Below are 9643 nucleotides of genomic sequence, written 5' to 3' on the forward strand. Positions count from 1 at the left end.
CATGATTTACAACAGTTAAAAGGGTATTAACAAGTCCAAATCCATCAATAGGGGAGTGGTTAATTAAATCCTCTAGGAAGGCTAAAAGAAATATTCTGCAGACTGGAGGATGGAAGACAATTGAAGGATTGTTTCAAAAAGTAGCCAAGGCACAGTGCAAAAAGTAGCCAAGGCACAGTGAACACCATGACCTTCAACACTCTTCCCTAAGTATTCCTAATGCTGACAAGCTAGGCTCCAGCCCCTGAGAGAAGACTAAGGTGGTTACAGTCTCTGAAAGGTAACATATTTCAAGACAACACCAGCAGCTCCCAACAAATGGCTGAGCCAGATGAATCTTACAGTAGAGTTGGCCAGTCAAGGGTTCCCCTACTTTCTCAATTTCCAATCAGCTTTCTGGTTCCTATTAAAAACCAGTAAAAAAAAAAAAAAAAAAAAAACCAGTAAGTAAGGGTGACAAGACATCTGAGTAAAATCTCACTACTGGGTACTTAGACCAGAAATTCAAAAAGACTGGCAAAGGGATACATGTATCCTTATGTTTATTGCAGCATTATTAACAAGAGCCAAACTATGGAAGCAGTCCAAGTGTTCACTGATAAAGGAGATACACACACACACACACACACACACACACACACACAAAGAGGAATAATACTCAGTTATGAAAAATGAAATCTTGCTATCCGCAAGAACATGGACGGAGCTAGAGATTAGAAGTCAAAGAAAGTAAGTAAGTCAAAGAAAGGCAAACACCATATGCTCTCACTCATATTTGGAATTTTAAAAACAAAGCAAACAAAGGGGGGAAAAATGAGAGGCAAACCAAGAAATAGTCTTTTAACTACAGCGAACACCCTGATGGTTACCAGAGGGCAGGCGGTAAAGGGATGGGGGAAATAGGGGATGGGGATTATAGAGTACACCTATCATGATGAAAGAAATAAAAATGATAAAAATAAATCTAAGCCACTTAAACAGTCCACTGCAATATATTCACCACAGCAGTTGTTAATGCCTAGCAAAGACGGGCTGCTTACAGGCACTGGAGGCACAAGGATGCCCACTCAATCTATGCCCTTCAGAAATAGGGCAAACATGCCCATAATCCTACCAGCATGTGCCAAGAATAGTAATGTGTGCAAGGGGCTGTGGTTGTACAGGAGAAAGCTTTTCGTTTGTATCAGTTATAGAAGGAATCACAGAAAAAGGGACTTTTGAGCTGGAACTTGAAGAGTGAAAGTTCACCAAGACCAGCAGGGTGAACCAAGCTGCCAACACGGACAAGTGTAAGGAAAGAACAGTCCCAGGTGAAGCTGTGATTCCATGCCTGGCATGAGGAATCTGAGGCTTCTGTGGGAAACAGGGAGAGGGCCAGGCAGCAGCTTGAGCAGAAGCAGCTAAGACCGTTCTTGGCTAGAACTCACAAACGTGGTGATTGAAGTCAGAGGAGTAAAGAAGATCCTTCAAAGGGAGAAGACCAACATTTAAGGGAAAGAGGCCAGTGACTATGATCTAGCAGAGAGAAGGACTAAGGTTGGAGAAAGGGAGAGAAGAGGGTGAGAAGACGGAAACCAAGAGAGGACAGAATTTCGCAGGGGTCAGAAGGTGGGAGTGAAATGTTGAAGGAAGCACCAGGACAATGTCAGAAAACTCAGGCTGGTTTGGCAAATCAGAGGTCACTGGTGAACTCAAGAATACTTTCAGCGGAAATGACGGGCAAAAACGGATGTAGGGACACTGGAGAGTGGACGGGGGATATTAAGGAGAGAGGGCACCAGATTCCTTTAAAGCAACTCTGTTCTGAAGAGCTAGTGATAGCTCCAGTCTTAGGATATTAGAGACCTGGCCCTGTTTATAGGCTGTGGGGCAAAAGCCAGAAACAGGAAAAGCTGGACATATAGGAGAAAGGAGGGATGTGGGATTGAAAAGCTCCTAGAGGGGCCTAAAGTTGGTGGATGAAAAACCCAAGAGTGCCTGGATGGCTCAGTCCTTAACTGTCTGCCTTGGGCTCAGGTCATGATCCCAGGGTCCTGGGATCCAGCCCCACATCAGGCTCCCTGGTCGGCGGGAAGCCTGCTTCTCCCTCTCCCATTTCCTCTGCTGTGTTCTCTCTCTCTGTGTTTCTCTCTGTCAGATAAATAAAATCGTTTAAAAAAAGAAAAGAAAAGCCCGAGAGAAAGCAGCATGCCACAGAGGCCACTGGCAGGGCAGATGGTGCCTAGGGGGCCAAGGGGGAGGCTAGGTAACCCAGGAAGAACTCTATTCAACACCTACCAATTTCCTCAGAAGAGAAACAAGAGTCTTAGGTATCTTTACAGGGTTGGAAAGAACTCTTACTATAAGAAAGCATGGGGGGGGGGGGAGAGGGGTATAAGAGATAAATAAAATACAGATTGTTTTATTTGAAAATTAAGAAGGGAACAAAGTCAGTTAAATTTCACCAGAACAGGAAGAAAAGAAAAAGAAAGAGGGGCACCTGGGTGGCTCAGCAGGTTAAAGCCTCTGCCTTCAGCTCAGGTCATGATCCCAGTATCCTGGGATGGAGCCCGCGTTGGGCTCTCTGCTCGGCAGGGAGCCTGCGTCCCTTCCTCTCTCTCTGCCTGCCTCTCTGCCTACTTGTGATCTCTGTCTGTCAAAATAAATAAATAAAACCTTAAAAAAAGAAAAAAAGAAAGTAAATCTCTTGCTGTTCTCTGCCTAACTCCCATGGGTTTTAATGGAGGTGCCTGTCTGATTCAAAAACATTCTTAAAGCAACTTAGATATGCTGTCATTTATAAAGCAATTTTAACCTCACATCCATCAAAACTAATTAGTCTATTAGAAGGCCTAGTCAATTCCAGAAGTTTGCTGACTGTAAAGCTTAGGACTTAAGTAATATCCTTGAAGATAAAATCCTAATGCATTTCCCCTATGTTTTTTTTTTTTTTTTTTTTTCATAAACCTCTATTACTTTAGAAAGGAGAGGTGGCGGGGTGGAATCTGACACTTTCTATCTCCCCGAGGAAACAAGTTTATAAAATCACATATAAATTTAAAACTTACTTCCATGAACAAATCATTTTATAAGTATTAAAGCAGAAAACAGAATACATTTTATAGCAGATAATTTCTCGGTAGCTCTAACAGTCAAAATTGCACAACTCCAAAAATACCTATAATTTAAAAACTGAGTAAACTTCCTAAAATGCTAGCAGTACTAACTAGACCAATATAATCATCTCTATGTTCCTTCCAACTATGCTGCAAAGAAATTGTTCCAAACCAAGGCAAAGAACCTTTTATGACAACTTATCCATTTAAGAATCATAATGAAGAATCCATGGCTGACTATGTAGACGGGAATTTTAGAATATCCACTATCTAAAACCATGTGCCTTCAGCAGGCATCCAGGTAGTCATCAGCACGGGCTAGGAAGGTGTCCAACATCCACACAAATCTGCAGCTTCCCTACCACCACCAGGGACACTACTGCCTTCCCCGTCACTACTGTCACACAAGGGGACTTAACTATCGGCCTACCACATTCCAGGTATTGCCCTGAACTCTGATGGCTCATTCATGAATAAAACCAGGCTTTAAACTAGGGGAACTCTGAAGTATTGGAATATACAAATCAGTTATTATCCACATTTCTCAGGAGGTCTGACTTGACCTCTCCATTCCCAACCTCAACTAGGTCCTTCACGGTATTTGCCACATTTCAGTTTGTAAGGATTCATGTCATTTCTTTGCAATTCCTTACACTGTAAACTTGAGTAAGACAAGGGTCCTACATCCCTTATATTCCCCACTATATTCCTGTATTCCTAGTACCCAGCAAGGTGCCTAGAACATAGCAGGAAATCAAATGTTAAATAGATGGACAGACGAATGGACATAGATTTGTTTCTCTGAGAACAAAGCAATTCTGCCTCCCTATAGAAAGGCCTAAAGGCCATGCCTTTGATATAAGTGGTACACCTTTACCTAATAACAAAATTAATTTTTTTAAAAATATTTATTGGAGAGAGGAGAAAGAGAGAAAGGGCAAGTGCACATGGCGGGGGAGGGGGTGCTAGGAGAGGGAGAGAAAATCTGCAGCAGACTCCCGCCTGATCACTGAGCAGGGAGCCTAACGCAGGGCTCAATCTCACAAACCTGAGATCTTGACCTGAGCCAAAACCAAGAGCCTGAGACTTAACCAACTGAGCCACTTCAGTGCTCAAAGTTTTCACTTATATGCCACAGGAAATTAAAATCATACCAAAAAAAGAGAACTTAAAAAAAAAAAATACACTCTAGGATTACTCAGCATTAGTTTAATTTGATGCATCACAAACCAATTTCTAGGATTAATAGTTAACTTTTGGGAAAAAAAGCAAAACAAAAGAATCCAAATTCAGATGTTGAATAGATTTTTTAAAAAACATTTTCTGGAATCATGAGCTTATTTCAGAAAAGGGGTTTGTCTCTGATGTTTAAAAGAAGGTGATTTCTTGGGCACCTGGGTGGCTCAGTGGGTTAAAGCCTCTGCCTTTGGCACAGGTCATGATCCCAGAGTCCTGGGATCATGCCCCGCATCAGGCTCTCTGCTCCATGGGAGACTGCTTCCTCCTCTCTCTGCCTGCCTCTCTGCTTGTGATTTCTCTCTGTCAAATAAATAAATAAAATCTTTTTTTTAAAAAAAAAAAAAAGGTGATTTCTTAATGCAACTGATCAGAACGGATTTGAGCCACAGCCTATCAGCAAGTGGATATTTTCAACTGCTCTTTTCATATTCATGCAATTCCAAGCTCTCTTTTTAAAATACACTGAGATTTTTAAAGACCAAGAGAATGTTTTCAAGGTAATAACTAGACAAAAAAAAAAAAATATTGGGAGCTTCAAAAACTGGGAGACTCCAGACTATTTTGCCTTGTTTCCTCTCCTCCAAGGTCCACTGAGGAAGATAGGCTTCTAAATTATTTTGTAGAAAGGAAATTTATATTTTTTATAAACACTGCAAATTTCCTAATTAAACTGATCTGCATACTTGATAGTCTGTCCATGCCACTGAATGCCCATTCAATATAGTGGATAAATTCCATATCCCTGACAACTCTGAGATCTTAGCCTGACTACATGTTGTGATTTTAAAAATTCTCAGATATACTGCTTTTATGCTTGGTATTATTACAATAATATTTGAAACAATGTATAGTAGGAATTTGAATAATGAGAAAAATTAAATTTATGGACATATTTTACAAACTAAATCTAACATAAAAATCCGTAGTGTGCTTAGTTATTAGCACTGCATTCCAAAATAGTTGCAACTCAATGGTGTGGGGTTCCCCCCCCACTATCACATTCTCTTAATGTGAGGAAAATATTAAAAACTGAAGTAACTGTGTAAAAACATGGCAAGAACAAGAAAATAAATTTTGCCCTCAATCTTACTAACCCCTAGCAAATAATCAGGGAGTTCTCACATACATACACATATAAACAAAACTAAAACTATAAATTTGTGGGTGCCTGGGTGGCTCAGTCGGTTAAGTGTCTGCCCTTGGCTCAGGTCATGATCCCAGGGCCCTAGGATTGAGCCCCAGGTCGGGCACTCTACTCAGCAGGGTAGGTCTGTTGCTCCCTCTGGTTGTGCTGTCAAATAAATAAAATCTTTCTTAAAAAACCTACAAATTTCTAATAACAGTTACATAAATACATTGTTTTAGAAATTCAACATTGGTAGACAGATTTATATTTAACCTAACCCTATTTTTAGAGATGAAAAAATTAAAAGTACAAAGGTAAAGTTACTGGCCAAGTGTATGACGATAAAGCCACAACCAGAATCAAGAACTTCTATTCAAGGCATGAAATGTTGTCAAAGTTATACATTTCATAAAATTCAATTCAGCCTCTGAAAATTAAAGGTCACTGATTCTAGTTATGGTTCCTGTGAGCATTAAGGAAGTTAAATCTGAATTATGGCTTAATCCCTTCATTTTAAGAAGCTATTTACTAAATAAAGAAAGAAAGAAGTTATTTACTAAAACGAGACATCCAAAATATGGCAATTTGTATAAATTTATATAAAATATAAATTTCATAAATTTATAAATTTTTATATATTTATTTTTATATTTTTATATATTTATATTATTTTTAAATATATTTATATTTTTATATATTTATTTTATATTATATTTATAAAATTTATAAAAATTTATATAAAAATATAAATATTAAAAGTCACTTAAATTTTTATTCAGTGAAACTTTACAACTTCCTTCCAATAAGCCTTTGTGCCCTGATAGCATTACCTCCTTTGGAGGAGAAATGATAGAGAAGTAGCTAAAATTGTAATATGTCACACTAAAGTTTGTGAATCATTAAAGACAATGTAAAAATGTTTATTCCAAATTATTACTTTTATATTTGACATACTTACACTATTTTCTCTTTCTCATATTTGTTATGTACTCACATGGACCTGGATGCCCTACAAACATGGTAAAAGAATAATCCTACTCCTGTGTATTTATTTTAACGTTATTTGGTTGCAAGTATTAATCAAAATTTGTGAAAATTATGTAAGCTTATTGGCCCTGCTTTGGAAATTGTTTGAAGTAACCTTAGGTTGTTATACATTTTAAGTGCTGCATTAACCAAGAACTCTTAGATGCAACCTTGATTGGGATTGGAACTTGACAGATTTTAAAAACTATTAACTACTGTTTCAAGCAGTTTGGATCTGTAGGAGCAAAGGGCAGAGAAGTCCACATATTTGATAAATCCAGTTCTAAATAGTAAAAACACTCTAACAAGGAGCTTGTTAGCTTTTAACAATAAAATTCCTTAAATTTTAGATAAAAGGTATTTAAATGTTTTCCATTTTGATTTCACATTTGAAAATTACCTTCCAAACTTAATCAAATTAGGTATACACAATAATACTGACCTGTTATCTACCACCATCAGAAGCTTCTCTTTAAAGAAAAGCTTTCACAAAGTGAAAACATGTGGTTACTTTCCATTGTCACATGATAGGAAAATGGACAGTTAAAGACGGTTTTCACTACACAGAAATTCCTATTTGCTGGCTAATACAAGAACTCAAAGTGAGTGACTTGGGAATTCCTCTTACTAAAAGTGTTAAAATTGTGTATGGTGACCAATAGTAACTACATTGATTATGGTAAGTATAGCTTAATGTACAGAGCTGTGCAATAACTGGGATGTACACCCAAAACTAATAATACTGTATGTCAGCTATACTTCAGTGAAAAAGCTTTGGAACTATTTATACTTGGCCACCTTGTAGTGGCTTAATTCAGATAAGTGAGGGAAAATCCAACATTTCTAGGGATCAAGAGCATCCTATAAGATACTTATATGACACCATGATCATCAATATAAATTGTATAGAGTACCTGATGGTATCTTTTCTAACACTTCATTAATGAATTCTGGCAAGACTGGTATAATTGGGTGCCTACGTGGCTCACACCTGCCTTCTTTCCAGGAACTGGGAAGAATTTACTAATCATGATTAAAGTTCTGATCACCACTAGACTTGGCTTGAAAGAACGGACACGGTTCCTTACCACTTCAAATTTCTCATGTGTGCTTCCTAGCTCATTCTCTACTTCACAGATTATTTGTTAAGCTGATTTCTACTTTCTACTACTTTTCTCAGTGATTACCCAGAAAGCACAAAAGCTCAGCTTTAGTAATGTGAAGAGGTACGAAAGAGCTATGGAGTTCCAACTTGAAAAGATTAAATATACAGATATACCTGTAAAATAAAACCACGAGTAGAAAATTTTAACAGGCACTGCATCACGTTATCCATAAAAAGACAAAAACAACAACAACAACAAAAATCTGGCTGTATTCTCCTACTTGTTGATTCGAAACAAGTCCTTCCCTCTGTCCTAAGGGAATAGTGGAGGGAGTGAAGTTTAAAAAAAAAAAAAAAAAAAAAAAAAAAACTTCTAGCTGCTCTAATTTACAGGTATAAGTCCTGCTTGAATAATACCTCCAAGACTGAGGGGCCTTCAGGGCCAAGGATTAGCCACCCACCCCAAATTTCTGCTGATAAGATTTCTGCTGAGATGTTTAGTAAGTGTCACCTGATAAAAAGAACTTGGCAGAAGCCTACACAGCGTTAAAACAACTGCTCCAGATAAATCTACTGGACTTGGCGGCAGTTAACTCCTATTTTGAAGATCAAATGTTCAGTACTGCCAGGGAGAAAACAAAAAGGGGACAAATTTTAAAACTGTTACTAACTGCTTTCTCCTTTTTTCTCCCCCTCCTGTAGAACTAGGAGATGAGAAGAAGGTGGATCTTGTAACCACCCTGAAATCGACGCACAGATCTTGAAAATTTCAACTGGAGGATTCAGAAATTATCCCTCCAATACTGGCTGCGTAAAATTCGTTGTTCTCAGGATTAGTCCGCGAACACCGCCAGCCCTCAAAGTAAGTCAACAAACTCTCTTCTAAATACTTCGCAAAGAGGGGAGGATATTCCGAACTCTATCCAGAATGCATTAACGACTATGGGGGCTGTCCGGGAAAAACGCATCACTGAAGTTAAAGCTAATTATGGTATCAACTCCACAAGAGCCTAATAGCTAAATTTGCTACATTGGAGCAGCCTTGTTTAACTTAATTGCACAATGCCAACAGCTCAACTTCACAACCTAGTCTGCATAAAGTAACCACTTGGACAACGAAAAAGGAGTATTAACTAAATCAGAAACTCTCCCAAGGCCTTCTGCCCATCAGTAGGGCCCCCGGGTAAATGAATCGTTGTTCCTGCTGTGCAGCTGCAATCTTTCATACTGTTTCTGAATCCCTTTGATAGTTCTACCACGCTTGTCGAATTAACCACGAGGCACACTGCGAGACGGTCACATGGGCAGCTCGTGACTTCCACGGGGAATCAATCGTCCCCTCACGGTAGTGGGATACTAAAAAAGTTACGAGGCGCCCATCCAAGTACCGAGCTAGCACGCAGCTGAAGACTGGGTAGGGAATGCATGTGGCACCAGCACGAAGTCGCAGCACTGGGAGTGGAAGCGCCACAAACGCCAGCATCTTGCGACTTTTAAAACAACTAACTTCGCTGCAGCGCTGGAGAGCCAGCAGCCGCGCGGAAACCGAACTCGGGCTGGGAGCCCAGCACCGCCACCGCACGACTCTGGCCGGCCTCGGCGACGCGCGCACCCCCCGCCAGGGGCTGACAGATCTTCCCCGCGCATCAGGCCTGGGGGGAGGGACAACCCACTCACACAGGAACCGGCTACGGAAACTGACCTACGCGGTCACCCGGGCTCCCAGAGCTCCCGGGGTCGGGGGGCCACAGCGATGAAACGGCCGGCACCGGCTCTGGCTACCACTACCGGAGACTTGAGGCCCTACGGAAAGACGGTCTGCGGGGTCCCGGCGCCGGGAACTGGGCGGAGCGCGAGGCGGCCGGGCAGGGCTCCGCGAGGTAGCGCGGGTCCGCGAGATGGCGCCGCCCCTCCGAGCTGGTTGCTCCATTAATTTGTGCCGGGCCCGTGCGGCACGTGACCGGCGCGCGGGCCTCCAGGCGTTCGCTGGGCGCCCCTGGGCCCCGCCTCCGCCCGGCTCGCCCCGCCCCCGCCCGCTCCCTTCCAGCCTGG

General features: G+C 40.8%; 1 protein-coding gene across 1 annotated transcript in view; it reads right to left on the minus strand.

Moving 5' to 3' along the window:
- Positions 1-9379, minus strand: part of OSBPL1A (oxysterol binding protein like 1A) — a 225060-nt gene extending 215681 nt beyond the window's left edge. Inside the window, exon 1 of the mRNA XM_059409375.1 lies at positions 9294-9379. The gene's annotated coding sequence lies outside the window, so the exon portion shown is untranslated. The remainder of the gene's footprint in view (positions 1-9293) is intronic.
- Positions 9380-9643: the final 264 nt, after the last annotated feature.

Source organism: Mustela nigripes, chromosome 8 (assembly GCF_022355385.1).
Source record: "Mustela nigripes isolate SB6536 chromosome 8, MUSNIG.SB6536, whole genome shotgun sequence".
In the NCBI taxonomy this organism is placed as follows: Eukaryota; Metazoa; Chordata; class Mammalia; order Carnivora; family Mustelidae; genus Mustela; species Mustela nigripes.